The 16,017-nt window shown below is 46.9% G+C and overlaps 1 pseudogene; it reads left to right on the plus strand.

Moving 5' to 3' along the window:
* The first annotated feature begins 9,361 nt into the window (after positions 1–9,361).
* On the plus strand, positions 9,362–14,945 carry LOC102462945 (up-regulator of cell proliferation-like; annotated as a pseudogene).
* Positions 14,946–16,017: the final 1,072 nt, after the last annotated feature.

Consider the following 16,017-nt stretch of genomic DNA (forward strand, 5'->3'; position numbering starts at 1 on the left):
CATTTAAACTGAATGGGCTCTTCCTCGTAAAAGCACCCACTTGCTTCCTTGTGCTTCTTATTCTACATCTGTGTCACCATCCAACCCTTCCTTCTGGTGTTTCTCTTCTGCTATCTGTCCTTGTTTTACTCCTTAACTTTCATCCCCCCCATTCCTTATTGTTTTTCTCTTTTCAGTTCACACCTCCTTTCCTGCCAGCTTTCACATGCCTGTTTCTGCACAGCCTATTTCCTACAGCTCCCCACACATCTCCATCTCCTTTCTCTTACGTCAACCCCCACAATTCCCTGCAGCCACTCACATACCCCTCACTCTCACTCTTCCTCCTTTCATCCACCTTCTCACTCTTCTCTGCTCAAAAGAAATCTGTAGGAAAAGGGTAGGGCTGTCAATTGATTAAAAAGATGATCATAATTAACTATATGTATGTCTACATTTGCACCCTAGTTCGGACTAGGGATGCAAATGTAGCATACCGAAGTTGCTAATGAAGTGCCAGATTTAAATATCTCACGCTTGATTAGCATATTTGCGGTCGATCTCCATTTTAAAAAGCTGGTCGCCTGAATTAACTTGCAGCGTGTAGACGCGGTATTCCGATTGAAAACCCTTCCCTCGAATTAACTGTTACTCTGTTTCACGGGGAGGGCTTTGGTGGTGCCTTGAGCAGCCGGGTGATATGACCTGAGACAGCAATGGAAATCAAAGGCAACACTGACAAATGTTGCATACGTTACCTGGAACCGATGAGTGAACACACTGATGTACAGGTTCACTATGGCTTTCAGTTGCTGACTGTGGACAGAAAGGAATGTGATTGAAAGCAACCCCTGACCTCCTTTAGAAATGTCCAGGGGCCAGAAAGCTACTGAGTGCCTGGCATTGCTGATCCAAATATTCCTACTGCTCAGTACAATCGTACTGGACAGACAACCAAAATGATGAGGGAGCTGGAGCATATGACCTACGAGGAGAGGCTGAGGGAGTTGGGTCTGTTTAGTCTGCAAAAGCGAAGAGCGAGGGGGGATTTGGTAGCAGCCTTCAACTTCCTGAAGGGAGGTTCCAAAGAGGCTGGAGAGAGGCTGTTCTCAGTAGTGACAGATGGCAGAACAAGGAGGAATGGTCTCAAGTTGTGGTGGGAGAGGTCCAGGTTGGATATTAGGAAAAACTATTTCACTAGGAGGGTGGTGAAGCACTGGGATGGGTTACCTAGGGAAGTAGTGGAGTCTCCATCCCTAGAGGTGTTTAAGTCTCAGCTTGACAAAGCCCTGGCTGGGTTGATTTAGATGGGATTGGTCCTGCCTAGAGCAGGGGGCTGGACTTGACGACCTTCTAAGATCTCTTCCAGTTCTATGATTCTATGATAAGGGGATGGTTTGATGAAATAACATGATCTTGGTAACTAATTGACCATTCATTATCAGTGGGAAATAGGTCAAGGGAGGGATGATAGGAGTTACTATAGAGAACTTTCTGGGTGTCTGGCTGGTGAGTCTTGCCCACATGCTCAGGGTTTAGCTGATCACCAAATTTGGGGTCAGGAAGGAATTTTCCTCCGGGGTAGATTGGCAGAGACCTTGGAGGTTTTTCTCCTTCCTCTGTAGCATGGGGCGCAGATCACAGCTGGAGGATTCTCTGCATCTTGGGGTCTTCAAAGTATCTGAGATATAGGTGAGAGGATTATTCTAAGAGGGGTGGGTGAGATTCTGTGGCCTGCACTGTGCAGGGGGTCAGACTAGATGATCATAATGGTCCCTTCTGACCTTAAAGTCTATGAGTCTATGAGGCAGGTCTTCTCCTATACAGTAGAAATGATGTAATGCAATGCTGAGGGAGATAGACTCCAGGCACACTAGAAAGGGAAGGGACTTTGAGAGTCATAGAGTCCAGTCCTCTGGCTTCACGGCAGGACCAAGCATCATCTAGATTACCCCGACAGGTGTCTGTCTAACCTGCTCTTACATATCTCCAGTGTTGGAGATTCCATGACCCCCCTAGGCAACTTATTCCAGAGTTTAGTCACCCTGACAGGTGGGAAGTTTTTCCTCATGTTCAATCTAAACTTCCCCTGCTACAGTTTAAGCCCATTGCTTAAACTGCAGCAAGGGAAGTTTAGATTGGCCATTAGGTTGGTCATTTTTCCTAACCCTCCCTTGCAGTGAGAGGCTTAGGTTGGACATTTCCCCCAATGTCCAACCTAAACCTCCATGAGTGTGCCACCACAATGTGCCATGGCAAACAAACCCACAAACCAGGAAGAGAATTGTCAGTACGTGACTTTTTTTCCCCTTTGGTTTCCTTGCTAGAAGGATTTAATCAGGAATCACGGACTGTGCTAGCCCCAGAGCTGGGGGAGAAAGATGACGTAGATCCAGAAGTGGAAGTAGGCACTCGAGGACCCGGAGAGCTGCAGAAGACAGATCTATCCAAGGGTAAGTTCCTCCGAGCGTCCTTCCTTCTGCCATGGGAGTGGCCACGATTGGAAGAACGTGGCGCTGCGAGGTGTGAATGGTGCTGGTGAGAGGGAAGCATTTCCGTGGCATTCTGCAGATAAAATCTCTCTGATTCAAATTGGGATGCCGTGGAAACCGTCAGTGGCTTGGTGACACAAGTACACGGGCTCCTCTGCTTAAGCCTTGGCCAAGCAGGGGCAGCTTCTGCCCAAAATCACTGCAGTGTAGACATATCCTTATAAAATAGAAATGGTGTAATGCAGTGCCGAGGCGGATGCAGCGTGCCAGGAAGTGATTGAAGAGAATTGTCAGTACATGACTTATTGTTCCTCTGGTTTCCTTGCTAGGAAGATTTCAACTGGACTCACGGACTGTGCGAGCCTCAGAGCTGTGGGAGAAAGATGACGTAGATCCAGAAGTGGAAGAAGTCTTTCAAGAATCAGGAGAGCTGGAGAAGACAGATCTTTCCAAAGGTAATTTCCTCCTAGCATCCTTCCTTCCACAGTGGGAGTGAACACGATTGGAAGAACTTGGTTCTGCCAACCGGATTTTGCAAATGAAAATATGGGGCATCTGTGCAGGGAGTGAGGGAGGCAGATGTTGAGAGAGCTTCTGATGGCGGTTCAGCAAGGAGGAGAGAGAATAGTGCCCGTTTCTCCCTCTCTTCCACTCCTTGCTCCCACCTTCCTCCCTTCTGTGTACAGGAAAAATCATGACAGCTCACATGAAGGTGCTGGTGGGAGTAAACAGCAGTTACCTCTTTGTTTCCCTCTTCCTCCTAGAAGCACCCACTTGCTTTCTTGTGCTTCTTATCCTGCATCTGTGTCACCATCCAACCCTTCCGTTTGCTACTGAGTCCATGGCATTGTTGATCCAAAGATTCCTACGGCTCAGTATAATTATACTGGACAGGCAGGTCTTCTCTGGGGGTGCGTCTCCTCAACAGAGTGTTTTTGGAATAATAGCTGCTATTCTGAAATAAGAATGTGAGCATCTACACCCCCATTCCGTTATTTTGAAATACATTTGAAATAACAGGCGAGTTATTCCGACTTCTGTAAACCTCATTACACGAGGAAAAATGCCTCTTCCGAAAATGCTTTTTTGAAATAGCTGTAGTGAGGATGCTCCACTGCTGCTATTTCGAAATAGCTCTTCCCTAGTTCTTTCTTGGACTTGAAATCGGGGTCATGTGTCCACACTAGGGGTACGTCTAAACTACATGGCTCCGTCGATGGAGCAATGTAGATTTGTTTTTTTGGCAAAGGTAAATGAAGCCGCGATTTAAATGATTGCGGCTTCATTTACATTTACATGGCTGCCGCGCTGAGCCGACAAACAGCTGATCAGCTGTTTGTCGGCTCAGCGCGCTAGTCTGGACGCTCCCCTGTCGAAATGAAAGCCTTTTATCAACATCCCCGGTAAACCTCATCCTACGAGGCATAACGGGGATGTCGATAAAGGGCTTTCAGGTCGGTGCGGGAGTGTCCAGACTAGCGCGCTGTGCTGACAAACAGCCATTTAAATTTAAATGAAGCCGCGATTATTTAAATCGCGGTTTCATTTCCCTTTGCCTACAACCCTCATCTACATGGCTCCATCGATGGAGCCATGTAGTTTAGACACAGCCTAGGGGAGCCTGCCTCAGACTAATTTTGAGGCTTCCCTGTAGAGTAGACGAGCTACTTCAACATAAACTATTTCAGAGCATTTCTTCCAGAATAGCTTAGTCTGCATTAAGCGTGCAGTGTAGACGTACCCTTATAAAATAGAAATGGAGTGATGCAGTGCCAAGGCAGATGCAGTGTGCCATCGCAAACAAACCCACAAAACAGGAAGTGATGGAAGAGAATTGTCAGTACATGACTTATTTTTCCTCTGACTTCCTTGCTAGAAGCATTTAATCTGGAATCACAGACTGTGCGAGCCCCAGAGCTCGGGGAGAAAGATGGCGTAAATCCAGAAATGGAAGCAGACATGCAAGAACCCAGAAAGCTGGAGAAGAGAGATCTTTTCAAAGGTAATTTCCTTTTATCGGCCTTCCTTTTGCAGTGCTTGGCCCTGCTAGGGCTGAATGGTGCTTGTGGGAGTGAAGAAATGTCCTGGTTTTTTGCAGTCAAAATCACTCAGATTCAAACTGAGATGCAATGGAAAGCTATAAGTGTCTTGGAGAGTTCTTGGCTTGAGCTTTGGCCAGCATTGCCCAAGGGGCTGCTTTGAGCCACAGCCTGTTGGATTCTTGTTGTTCTTGGCCAGTGAAGACCAACATGGAAGCACTGAGACTATTAACATTTGTTGTACCCAATAACTGGTGGAGTTTTAGCCACTCGACATCTCCTTTTGCTTCCCCGTGCCCCACACCTATTCTCCACTCCCAACATTAATTCCTTCACCCTGGCCCACCGGGGAAACCAGATTTTCGAATGGAAATATGAAGCATCTGTATAGAGACGAAGGGAGACAGTTGTTGGAAAGGCCTTTAGCAGCAGTTCAGTCAGGAGGAGAGAGAGAGAAGTGGGATTTTCCTTCCCTCTCCTTCACTCCTTGCTACCTCCCTCCTCCCCACAGTCTGTGGGAGAAACCAGGACACTTTGCATCAATGGGCTGGGGGGAGAAAACAGCAGTTCCCTCTTACTCTCCCTCTTCCAAAAAGAAGCACCCACTTTCTTTTGAAATTGTGCATCGACGCCACCACCCAACGCTCCCCTTTGATTTTCTCCAGCTTCAGTCCTTCTTCCTCTGTGTATCTTTTATTTCTTTCCCTCTTGGCTGTCAATGGCTCTGCTAGTGCTGTGGTTGTGGGGGGGAAGGGGAGAGAAAGGGGGAGCAGGAAGGAACCCGGGTTTGCTCCCTACACTGGGTCCCAGCCCCTTGAACTTCATAGATATCTTACCCCCTTTCTCCTCAGGAAGAGTTCCTCTCTGTCCTCTGTGCTGGGGAAGTACCTCTGCTCTGTTTGGGCAGGGTTCCCCTTCCCCTGGTGCTCTGATCAACTACAGCTTTCCTCCAAACGAGCCTGTATCCTGCGTGTCCTGATGAACTCCCAGAGAAGGGCAGGAATGCAGGTTGCTACCAGAATTCCTGCCCTCCTTTGCTTGTAAAATTGTGTTTGTTTTGATGACTCTGTGAGCCCCATCTTGTGAGAGGCATACGTAGGATCCATGGCTCTTGAAAGGCGTGTTGTGGGATGTGTTATCCCTGAGGCAATGGAAGGATGTCTGCACATTTTGCATCTGTTGTTCTAGCAGTGCTCTTGAATTGAATGTCTCTTAGGGTATGTCTACACTACCACCCTACTTCGAACTAGGGTGGTTAACGTAGGCATTTGAAGTTGCAAATGAAGCCCGGGATTTAAATATCCCGGGCTTCATTTGCATCTTGCCGGGCACCTCCATTTTTAAATCCCCGTTAGTGCAGACTCCGTGCCCGCGGCTACACGCGGCACGGAGTAGGTAGTTCGAATTAGGCTTTCCTTGTTCCACGAGGAGTAACGGTAGTTCGAATCAGAAAGCCTAATTCGAACTACCTTCTCCGTGCCGCGTGTAGCCGTGGGCTTAGTCTGTGGGGAGCTTTCTCTTGATGCTGAGCTAAGTAACGTCAGGGGATTGTTCGAAGCCCAGAAGTGGCGATTTAGGAAAGATTTCTTTCATGACGGGGTCCCCATTGAGTACGGATTGTAGCTGTTTGATGATGCCCCTTGGTGGTTTCACTAGCTTCAACACATGCGTTCCAGGGTAGGGTGGTAGGTGACCAATTGGGTGTGCAGTTGGAGGGGGGTATTTCTATATTGAAGCAGGTTCTCTGGGGGTTATTTGGGTGGCCTGTTGCATGAAGCAATGTACCCCTCTGATGGCATGTCCTTGTCTGGTGAAAGTGGTTTGAAGTGAGTTCAAGCAGGAGTAGTCAAGAGGCAAAGTGTAAGCCAAATCTGGACCTCCAAATGCTTTTGAATGGATCCTCAAATCTCTTTTATTTACTTATTATTGCCCTCAGTGGGTGGGTGGTGGGGGTTGAAGCTGTGGTGGAAATCTATGAGGAAGCTTAAGCTATCTTCCCATAGGATAAAAAGAGGTCGGCATTTTGGGGAGCTATCCCTGCACCCCGGTTGCTTCCATGCTTTGGACATATGTTTATTATTGAATGTAAAACTCCGATGGGCAAGGATGAAATAGAACAGTTTGGCACTGTGTGGGGGGTGGATACCTGAGGTTGTCTTATGGCTATTTGAGACAGGCCGCTATACCGGCATTGTGAAGGAACCTGGGCTACGTCTACACTGGCATGATTTTCCGGAAATGCTTATAACGGAAAACTTTTCCGTTATAAGCATTTTCGGAAAAAGCGCATCTAGATTGGCAGGATGTTTTTCCGGAAAAGCACTTTTTGCGGAAAAGCATCCGTGGCCAATCTAGACGCGCTTTTCCGCAAAAAAAGCCCCGATCGTCATTTTCGCGATCGGGCCTTTTTTGCGGAAAAGAAATCTCTGCTGTCTACACTGGCCCTTTTCCAGAACAGTTTTCTGGAAAAGGACTTTTGCCCGAACGGGAGCAGCATAGTTTTTCTGGAAAAATACTGACGATTTTACATTAGATCATCAGTGCTTTTCCGGAAATTCAAGGGCCAGTGTAGACAGCTGGCAATTATTCTGGAAAAGCGGCTGATTTGGATGGGGATTCCACAACCTCCCTGGGCAATTTCTTCCAGTGTTTGACCACCCTGACAGTTAGGAACTTTTTCCTAATGTCCAACCTAAACCTCCCTTGCTGCAGTTTAAGCCCGTTGCTTCTTGTTCTACCCTCAGAGGCCAAGATGAACAAGTTTTCTCCATCCTCCTTATGACACCCTTTTAGATACCTGAAAACGGCTCTCATGTTCCCCCTCAATCTTCTCTTTTCTAAACTAATCAAACCCAGTTCTTTCTGTCTTCCTTCATACGACATGTTCTCTAGACCTTTAATCTTTCTTGTTGCTCTTCTCTGGACCCCCTCCAATTTCTTCACATCCGTTTTGAAATGCGGTGCCCAGAACTGGACACAATACTCCAACTGAAGCCTAACCAGCGCAGAGTAGAGCGGAAGAATGACTTCTCGGGTTTTGCTCACAACACTCTTGTTAATGCATCCCAGAATCATGTTTACTTTTTTTGCAACAGCATCGCACTGCTGACTCATATTCAGCTTGCAGTCCAGTATAACCCCTAGATCCCTTTCCACTGTACTCCTTCCTAGACAGCCGCTTCCCATTCTGTATGTGTGAAACTGATTGTTCCTTCCTTAGTGGAGCACTTTGCATTTGTCTTTATTAAACTTCATCCTGTTTACCTCAGACCATTTCTCCAATTTGTCCAGGTCATTTTGAATTATGACCCTATCCTCCAGAGCAGTCGCAACCCCTCCCAGCTTGGGATCATCTGCAAACTTAATAAGCGTCCTTTCTATGCCAATATCTAAATCGTTGATGAAGATATTAAACAGAGCCAGTCCCAAAACAGACCCCTGCGGAACCCCACTTGTTATGCCTTTCCAGCAGGATTGTGAACCATTAATAACTACTCTCTGAGTACGGTTATCCAGCCAGTTTTTCACTTTGAGTGCTCCGTCCCAGGCAGCATTTTCCCAAGCAGCCCCAGTTACTCACAGTTACTTCTGTGCGGGCTCTTCACAGCCACAGGCACATCCAGGGTCTCTCCCCTCCAGGGACAATCCCCAACAGCCCCTGAAGCAACCTGCTAGATCCAACCCCCAGCAGGCTCTAGCTTCCAGCTGCTGCTCCTGGACTGGAAAAGGCTCCACACCAGCCATCTGGCTCCTGGCTCCAAACTGCAGCCTCCCAACTCTCTCCCTGAACTGGAAGAGAACCACAGTTTCCCTCCATTTTCCTCAAGGCATCATGGGAGTTGTAGTCTCTAGGGCTTGATTGCAGCACAAAGGATCCTCCCAGTAGAAGACAGAGGCTCCTATAATAAAGGGGCCTACATGTGTATCAGGTGCAAATGGCCCAACACTGCCCTGGAGACTTTACCAGAGAAAGCTGCCTGGAAGTGTCTTAACATTTGCTCCCCACACTGCAGTGAGGGTGAATCTGCTTTGTGAGTAATGGCAGTTCTCCCAGCTCTCAAAAGGACAGAAAAAACAGTGTCGGGGAAGGGACTGACTTGGTCTCTGGGAAGTGAGCAAAGCTACAGTGCTCTCAGCTACAGCCACAAAAGACACCGCAGAACTAAGGGATGGAGGAAGCCAGGACAAACCAAAAATCCAGACCGATCAGAACAGTTTGCTGAAAGGAAAATAAAGCCCCAAGTCCCATTAATGAGACTGGATGCCCAGCACAGCGCAGGGGAAGGTTTAAGACACCTTTGCAGCTACTTGAGTCTCCCAGTGCCAGGCACTCGTCTGAGTGTGAGCAACAGCTTACAGCAGCCAAAGGGTCATTCCCACAGCTGGGATCCCCACAGGGAAAGGGTTCAGAGGCTATGCCCCTCCCCCAGCAGCTGTGAGATGAGATGTCACAGAGCTCGGTAAGATGGTAAATTCCCCTTTGGGAAATCCCCAGTTGGCCACTTAAGCCAGTTTTCGGTGGACTTTGCACTGCCTAACAATAAGGATTGAGCCCAAATCATGCAAAACATTATAGCCTCATCAGAGTTCAAAATGGGTCAGAATTGCATTTCAATTGCACAGAAGCGATTGTATTCACTTTACTGCTGTGGTACCAATTTATGTAGGGAAAGAACTGAGCCAGGGTGAGTCATGCATAGGTCACGGCGTGTCTCCTGCGTTTCTTCAAGTACAACTCTTTTTCTCCACCTCAACCAACATCCACCCATCTCACAAAGTAGTTAACGGTATAGAAAGTCACCGTTTTCTACTCTGACAAGTTTGTTTATTTTTTCACTTCCTTCTGCAGAGAGAAGTGAAGCACCCCAAGACGTTCTGTCCAGACTAAACCTGGAGCAGCACAGGAGCAGGAAGATCAGGCTGAGGGATGTCCTGGAGATCTCCCCAAAAAGCATAAAGCCCAGGGCTCCAGAGGCATTAGGGGATTTATCGTGGCAGTTCCTGAGGAAGCTCATGGCTCTGAATGGCACGGCCAGGAACACGAGCCTTGGGCACGAGGCACCTGCAGAAGAAATGGCTGATGATAGCAAACTTCATATTGATGATCATTTCTGTTTTAGTGATGCTTTCACAAAAGTTTCCCTGCACCCCCTGGACGTTCTCTGCGCCGTGCTGCTTTGCTCAGACAGTTTCCTGCAGCAGGAGATCCTGTCCAAAATGTCCATGTGCCAGTTTGCCCTGCCTCTGCTGCTGCCTGACCTCGACTCCCCCAAGTGCACCCTGCTGCAGTGGGCCATGCGGGACATTGTGAGGAGGTGGCGGCCGCACTCCCTGGCAAAGAGCCGAGGGTTCAGGGAGGAAAGTCTAGTGCTCACACAAATGCCAACCGTCTCCTTTGTGCGGCTGGGCAGCTGCAGCTTCTCCAAGTCCCAGCTCCTCAACGAGGTTCTCAGCCCCGCCCAGCAGCACCACGACTTCTTTGTGCATTGGGACATGGAGTCTGGGGACGTCCAGCGGGAAATCGCTGAGGGGCTGGTTGAAATTGCCTGGTACTTCCCTGCTGGGAAGGAAAGTTCAGATCTTTTCCCTGAGCCCGTCGCAGTTACAAACTTGTGCGGGAACATTGAGTCTCACTGGCTCGTGAGCTCCAGTTCAGCTTTTTAACAGAAGACTCCTCAGCAGTGTTCATCATCACTGAGAGCATCAGTCAGAGAGAATACGCCCTGCTCTCCTCTCTGAAGGAGTCAACTGCTAAATATTACTTCATCCTCAACTGCAAGAGTGAGATACCCAAAGAAACTCTGGGATTCCTTAATCAGCTGGCCCCTGTGCTGAAGCTGAGCAAATCACAATTACTGGTGAAAAACAACAGCATCAATAATGCAGGATTTGTGAAAAAGATTCAGTCCACTATGAGAAATATAGTGAACTCCTCTCCCAGGACAGTGAGTTTGGAAGCCATGGCCGTGATGGCTCGTGAGCTAGGAATGCAGGTGGATGAGGACTCTCAGGCAAGTCAGTGTGCAAGGAAACATGCTGAAGAAATCACTGCAGAAATAAGAGACGTGGCAAAATACAAAAGGGAAAATCTGAGACTCCAAGGGGACCCGTGGAGAAACTTGGGTAAAGTGGAGAAAGAGATGTGCCGAATGCAAAGGCAAGGGGACAAGGCCACTGAAGACTATAAATCTGAGCTGAAACGGAAATGGCTAGAGATACGCAGGCAGCAGAATGAGTGTGACCTTACTGGTGGTCTGACCAAGTTTATCACAGGACTAGGACAGTTGTCTCCAGTGGAGAAACATTACTTCCTGAAGTGGATGAAATTTAGCCTGGATAACACTGCTAGGGAAAGTCTTCCTAAGATGCGTGCGGAGTATAAAAAGAAATGTGAAACTCCAGGAGCAGACCGAAAACAGCTGGAAGAATTAGATCAATTAATATCTGAAAGCTCCCTCGGGGTGGAGCATTTCATGCGCGAGCTGGGGCAGTTCTATGAGGCTGAATGCTCGATGATTAAAGAAGGGAAAATGACAGAAAGCCAAAGACAATTCATCCACCTCCCAGCAATCGCGGCTGATCTGATGCTGGAAGGGTTTCTCATGGAGCTGATGGATGGAGATGCCTCCAACATCCCGCTGCAGTGGGTGACTGACGTTCTGATTCAGCTCCATGCCAAGCTGGGGGGAAGGTCCAAGATGCTGGTTGTAACGGTGCTGGGAGTGCAGAGCACTGGGAAATCCACCCTCCTCAACACCATGTTCGGCCTGCAGTTTGCAGTGAGCAGCGGCCGATGTACACGAGGAGCCTTCATGACGCTCATTAAAGTTACAGAAGCTGTTCAGGAGCTAAGTGGCTGCGATTTCATCCTGGTGATCGACACCGAAGGTCTGAAGGCCCCTGAACTAACAGCTTTGGAGGACAGTTACCAACATGACAATGAGCTGGCCACTCTGGTGGTTGGACTGAGCGACATCACCCTCATTAACATGGCCATGGAGAACGCCACTGAAATGAAGGACATTCTGCAAATCGCGGTCCATGCCTTCCTCAGGATGGAGGAAATCGGACAAAAGCCAAATTGCCAGTTTGTGCATCAGAATGTCAGTGATGTGTCTGCGCATGAGCAGAACATGAGGGACCGGAAACACCTCCTGGAGCAGCTGGATGAAATGACCAGAGCTGCAGCCAGGATGGAAAAGCAAAGCAGGGCAATAACATTTTCTGATATCATGCAGTACGACCCAGAAAAACACAACTGGTACATCCCTGGGCTGTGGCATGGAGTCCCCCCCATGGCCCCAGTGAACACTGGATACAGTGAGAGTGTGTGTGAGCTAAGGAAATACCTGTTTGAATTCATAGAGAACCTTTCACAAAACAGAACTGCCAAGAGTATTCCTGATTTTATTGAATGGCTGAAGAGCCTGTGGAACTCAGTGAAACATGAAAACTTTATCTTCAGCTTCAGAAACAGCCTTGTAGCCGAAGCCTATAACCTGCTGGCTATGAAGTATTCTGAGTGGGAATGGGGGTTCCGCAAGCAGATGCATCTCTGGATATCCGAAAAAGAAACTTTCATCCAGAATCAGCTGCCAGACAAACTAGAGGGCGACCTCTTAGACACCTTAAAAATTGAGGCACAGAAGAAACTACAGCAGGAAGAACAGCAGCTCTTGGATCATTTAGAACAGTATTTCAAAGGTGAAGCTGCAAATCTGAGCCTGATATAAAAGTACAGGGAAGATTTCAAAAGGAGCGCAAGTAGCCTCAAAAAAGAACTTGAAGGTGTCTCAATCAGTAAATGTGAGGAAGCCATTCGAATCCGAAGGGGACAGCACAAGATAGGCACTATCCTGTCCACGTACAAACAGACAATTGAAGGGAAAGTTGACAGGCTGTTGGCCGAATGCCGGAACAGAAAACAGAAGCTAGACGATAAGAAACTGAAAACTGAATTTGAAAAGATGTGGAAAGAAACCTTGTCTGAGTTAAAGCTCAGTCGTTTGCAGAGACGTCAAGTTGTTCAAGACCTGGATTTCCAGCTAAGAAAAGATCTGGAGAACCGAGGGTGTGTTGTCAGGCAGAAGCTACAAGAAGTAGTAAGCCTGCTAAATTACCGGATGGAATCTTTCAGAATTAGAAAAGACCAGAATTGGTACAGTAAAATCTTAGCATATTTCACAAAGGATTGTTACAGTGAAATTGAAGCGCTTGCTGTATCTTTAATGAAGAAATGCAAGAAGTACATTGAAGAAAAAGTTAAATCTAAAACAGACTATCATGAAACCTATTGCGGAGAGCTGCTGCGTATGGTTAATGAGAGGCTAAGACAGGAGGATGTTCAGAAACTTCTCACTACTCCTCATTTTGAAGTTTACCTGAAGCTTCACATTTTGGGGGAAGCAGCTCATTCATTTCAGAAGATGCATGAAGATTTCATCCAAGAAAATGACCCTCAGCAATGTCTGGAGAAGCTGAAACCTCAGTATTTCAAGACTTTTAAAGCCCTTTACTGGGAAAAGGATGGGAGCCAAACACTGGCCAGGGATTTCTCTGATCAGTGTCTCAAACCTGCCCTGGTAGAACATGTGAACAAGATTCTCGGGGTGCAAATAGTGGATGACGTTGTCAGCAGCGAGCAATCTATTACCTATAGCAGCCGCGGCTTTTTTCAGTTTAACCTACTGAAGGAGTTGTTGGAGAAGGAGAACTTTGACAGCTACGTGGACTACATTATTACATATGAAGAGTTTGTCAAAACCTGGATAAGAACACAACTTTTAAAGCACTACAGCAAGACGGCAGCCTTGGGAGACATGGAGAAAAAAATTCTGTCCTCAATGATAGATAAAGTCAGGAAGGCTCTCCAGGGCAGCAGTGCTACAAAGAACACCACAATCTCTGACTTTTTAGATTCTGTTCGCAAAGAGCTGCAGAAGGACCTAGTCATTTCCAGGGATAATTTAGTGGGAATACGGTTTCTAAATGTCAATAGTTCTAAACAGTTTTCTGATTTCATCCCAAATTTTCTTCCTGATCTGAAAAAACAAATCTTAGCTGAGCTGAAAAGTACAGACATTGAGTCAAAACTCTCCCATCTGTCGGTGAAGCCTGAGGCTGAAATGTTCAAGCGAGTGTTCGGCTGTGGGAAGCAGTGTCCGTTCTGTAAGGTCCCCTGTGAGGCAGGAGCCCCTGGTCATAAGGAGCACTTTGCATCAGTGCATCGGCCTCAAGGATTGGGGCAATATAGGAGTTCACGTACCGAAAAGCTTGCCTATGACATGTGCTCGTCTGATGTGGTCGGCAATGGTACATTCCAGAATTCAGACACAGAAGGGAAACGTCATCCCTACAAAGAGTACCGTGACTATTACCCGGACTGGAACATTCAGCCAGATCCCAGCATAGAAGCTTCCAGTTACTGGAAGTTTGTTTTTCACAAGTTCAATCACCAGTTTGCTGAAGAGTATGAAGCTAAACCAGCCGATCTCCCAAAGGACTGGGGCACCATAACTAAGAAGCAGGCACTGGAGAGCATCAAGCAAGTTTTTAACATGAAATAAACAGCTTGTGAGAGTTTAAGTGGGGTGCAAGGCCTGGTGCATGACATCCCCTAAGAGATTGCCAGGACAGAGCACAAACCCCAAGTGAATTGAAAACGAGAAAAACCTCCAGAAGAGACACAGACTCTAATACAAAAGACAGGACTATGCAGCACTTTAAAGACTAACAGGAAGTGGGTCTGGCCCACAAAAGCTCATCACCTAATAAACCATCTTATTAGTCTTTAAAGTGCTGCATAGTCCTGTCTTTTGTTTCTGCAAGACCAGACTAACACGGCTACATCTCTATTAAGACTCTAATATAGTAATTGGTTCTCTGGTCGTTTTTCTATTGGGAAGTTGCTTTTGCAGAGATCTACTGAACAATCTATTGATGACCGAACAGTGTGTGGTATTTACACATCTCCAGACGTGTCTTCCTTTCCGATGCTTATGCCACTTTGAAGATTTTTAAAATATCAATATCGGCAGGGTTTAATATGGTACTAAAGAGCATTTGACCAACAAATAATCTTATCTCTAGTGAACATTTAAAGCTCTCCATATTTACTGATGAGGAATGTTCTCTTAACTATGTCTAGCTGCTCCTATCTCTCGCTCCAAAATACTGCTCATTCCATATCTACTTTCTGTGTGAGCAGTCATTGCCATGTGTGACTAGCCTGCAGTGTGCGACTTCATGTCATTTTGAGTTTTCATTACAAATCCACCTTCTCACAGAGCTAAAGGGATGAGGACGTCATGGTTTTGACAAAGATAAGTGAGAGTCTAAGTTTGCATGTACTGGAGTTTCAGACTTCGCATAAATTCTCATAGAGCTGGGAATTTTGATGAATCAAATGAATGTTTATATCTTGCAAATAAAAAAACAATATGATAAACACAGTATACGTGTGGCATTTCTCACAACATGATCTTTTGGTACAATTAGAAAGACATAAAACACTCAAAACTATTTATGACATTTTATTTAATGAACTATTTTTAACCTGTTTACCTATTTGTGGCCTCATACACGTATTTAGCTGACGCAAAAGTGACACCTAGTAACCAGTTAATGCTCCCTATTAATTCACTTTGTCTTAATTTGCCCCTTTGTCCCGGCCCATTATTATGATCAACCTTTAACTGCAGGATCATCTGCTCTTTTCCCCACACACCTTCATTGCATTGGGATGTGATGGTCAAAACCAGCTTGGGACTGAGTGTTACCCAATGTATTGAGTCACCGCTGAGCCAGAGAGACTGGCCTGCTGCAACACAGATTTCAGGTCTGGGCCATGCCCCAAACCTGCAGGAAGATACCTGCCTCCTGCAGTTCGATACCCAGCCCCATGCACCCTACATAAATCCCCTTACGTGGTACAGATCTCCATACCAGTGAGATCGGTCCTCTTTCTTGACACAAAGGAAGCTATGCTCAGACTCTTTGCCCTCCACCCCCACTGGTAACAATTATTTCCACCGGGTGTATTAATAAACAAAAGTGATTGTATGAAGTCCAAAAAGGGTTTCAAGCCAAATACACCAGCACACACAAGCTAAGATTAATCCCTCAAGAAGCTAGTGACATGTAATACCTCACCCTGAAAGTTGCTCCAATCATCACTGCACACACTGGACAGATGTCCAGTCTGGGTCCAGGCCTTTCCCCTGTTCAGTTGTTGGATGTTTCCAGCAGATCCTGGGTGGGACACCCGAGGAGAACTGACCATGTGGATTATCTCCCCCTGAATCGGATTTGCAAAAGGCAGGAATCCTTTGTGTTCAGTCCCAACTTTCCCTCCACTCTCGTGGAAAAATACAGCAGCCAAGATGGATTCCAGTAGCAGGGGACATGGTCACACATCTCTGCCAGGCCCCTGTCTCTGTACTTCCTGGGCTGACCCACATATCCTTAACCCACACATCAGTTTAAGCTCCATTGTCTCTTGCTAATGG

The sequence above is a fragment of the Pelodiscus sinensis genome, chromosome 4 (genome assembly GCF_049634645.1).
Source record: "Pelodiscus sinensis isolate JC-2024 chromosome 4, ASM4963464v1, whole genome shotgun sequence".
Classification (NCBI taxonomy): domain Eukaryota; kingdom Metazoa; phylum Chordata; order Testudines; family Trionychidae; genus Pelodiscus; species Pelodiscus sinensis.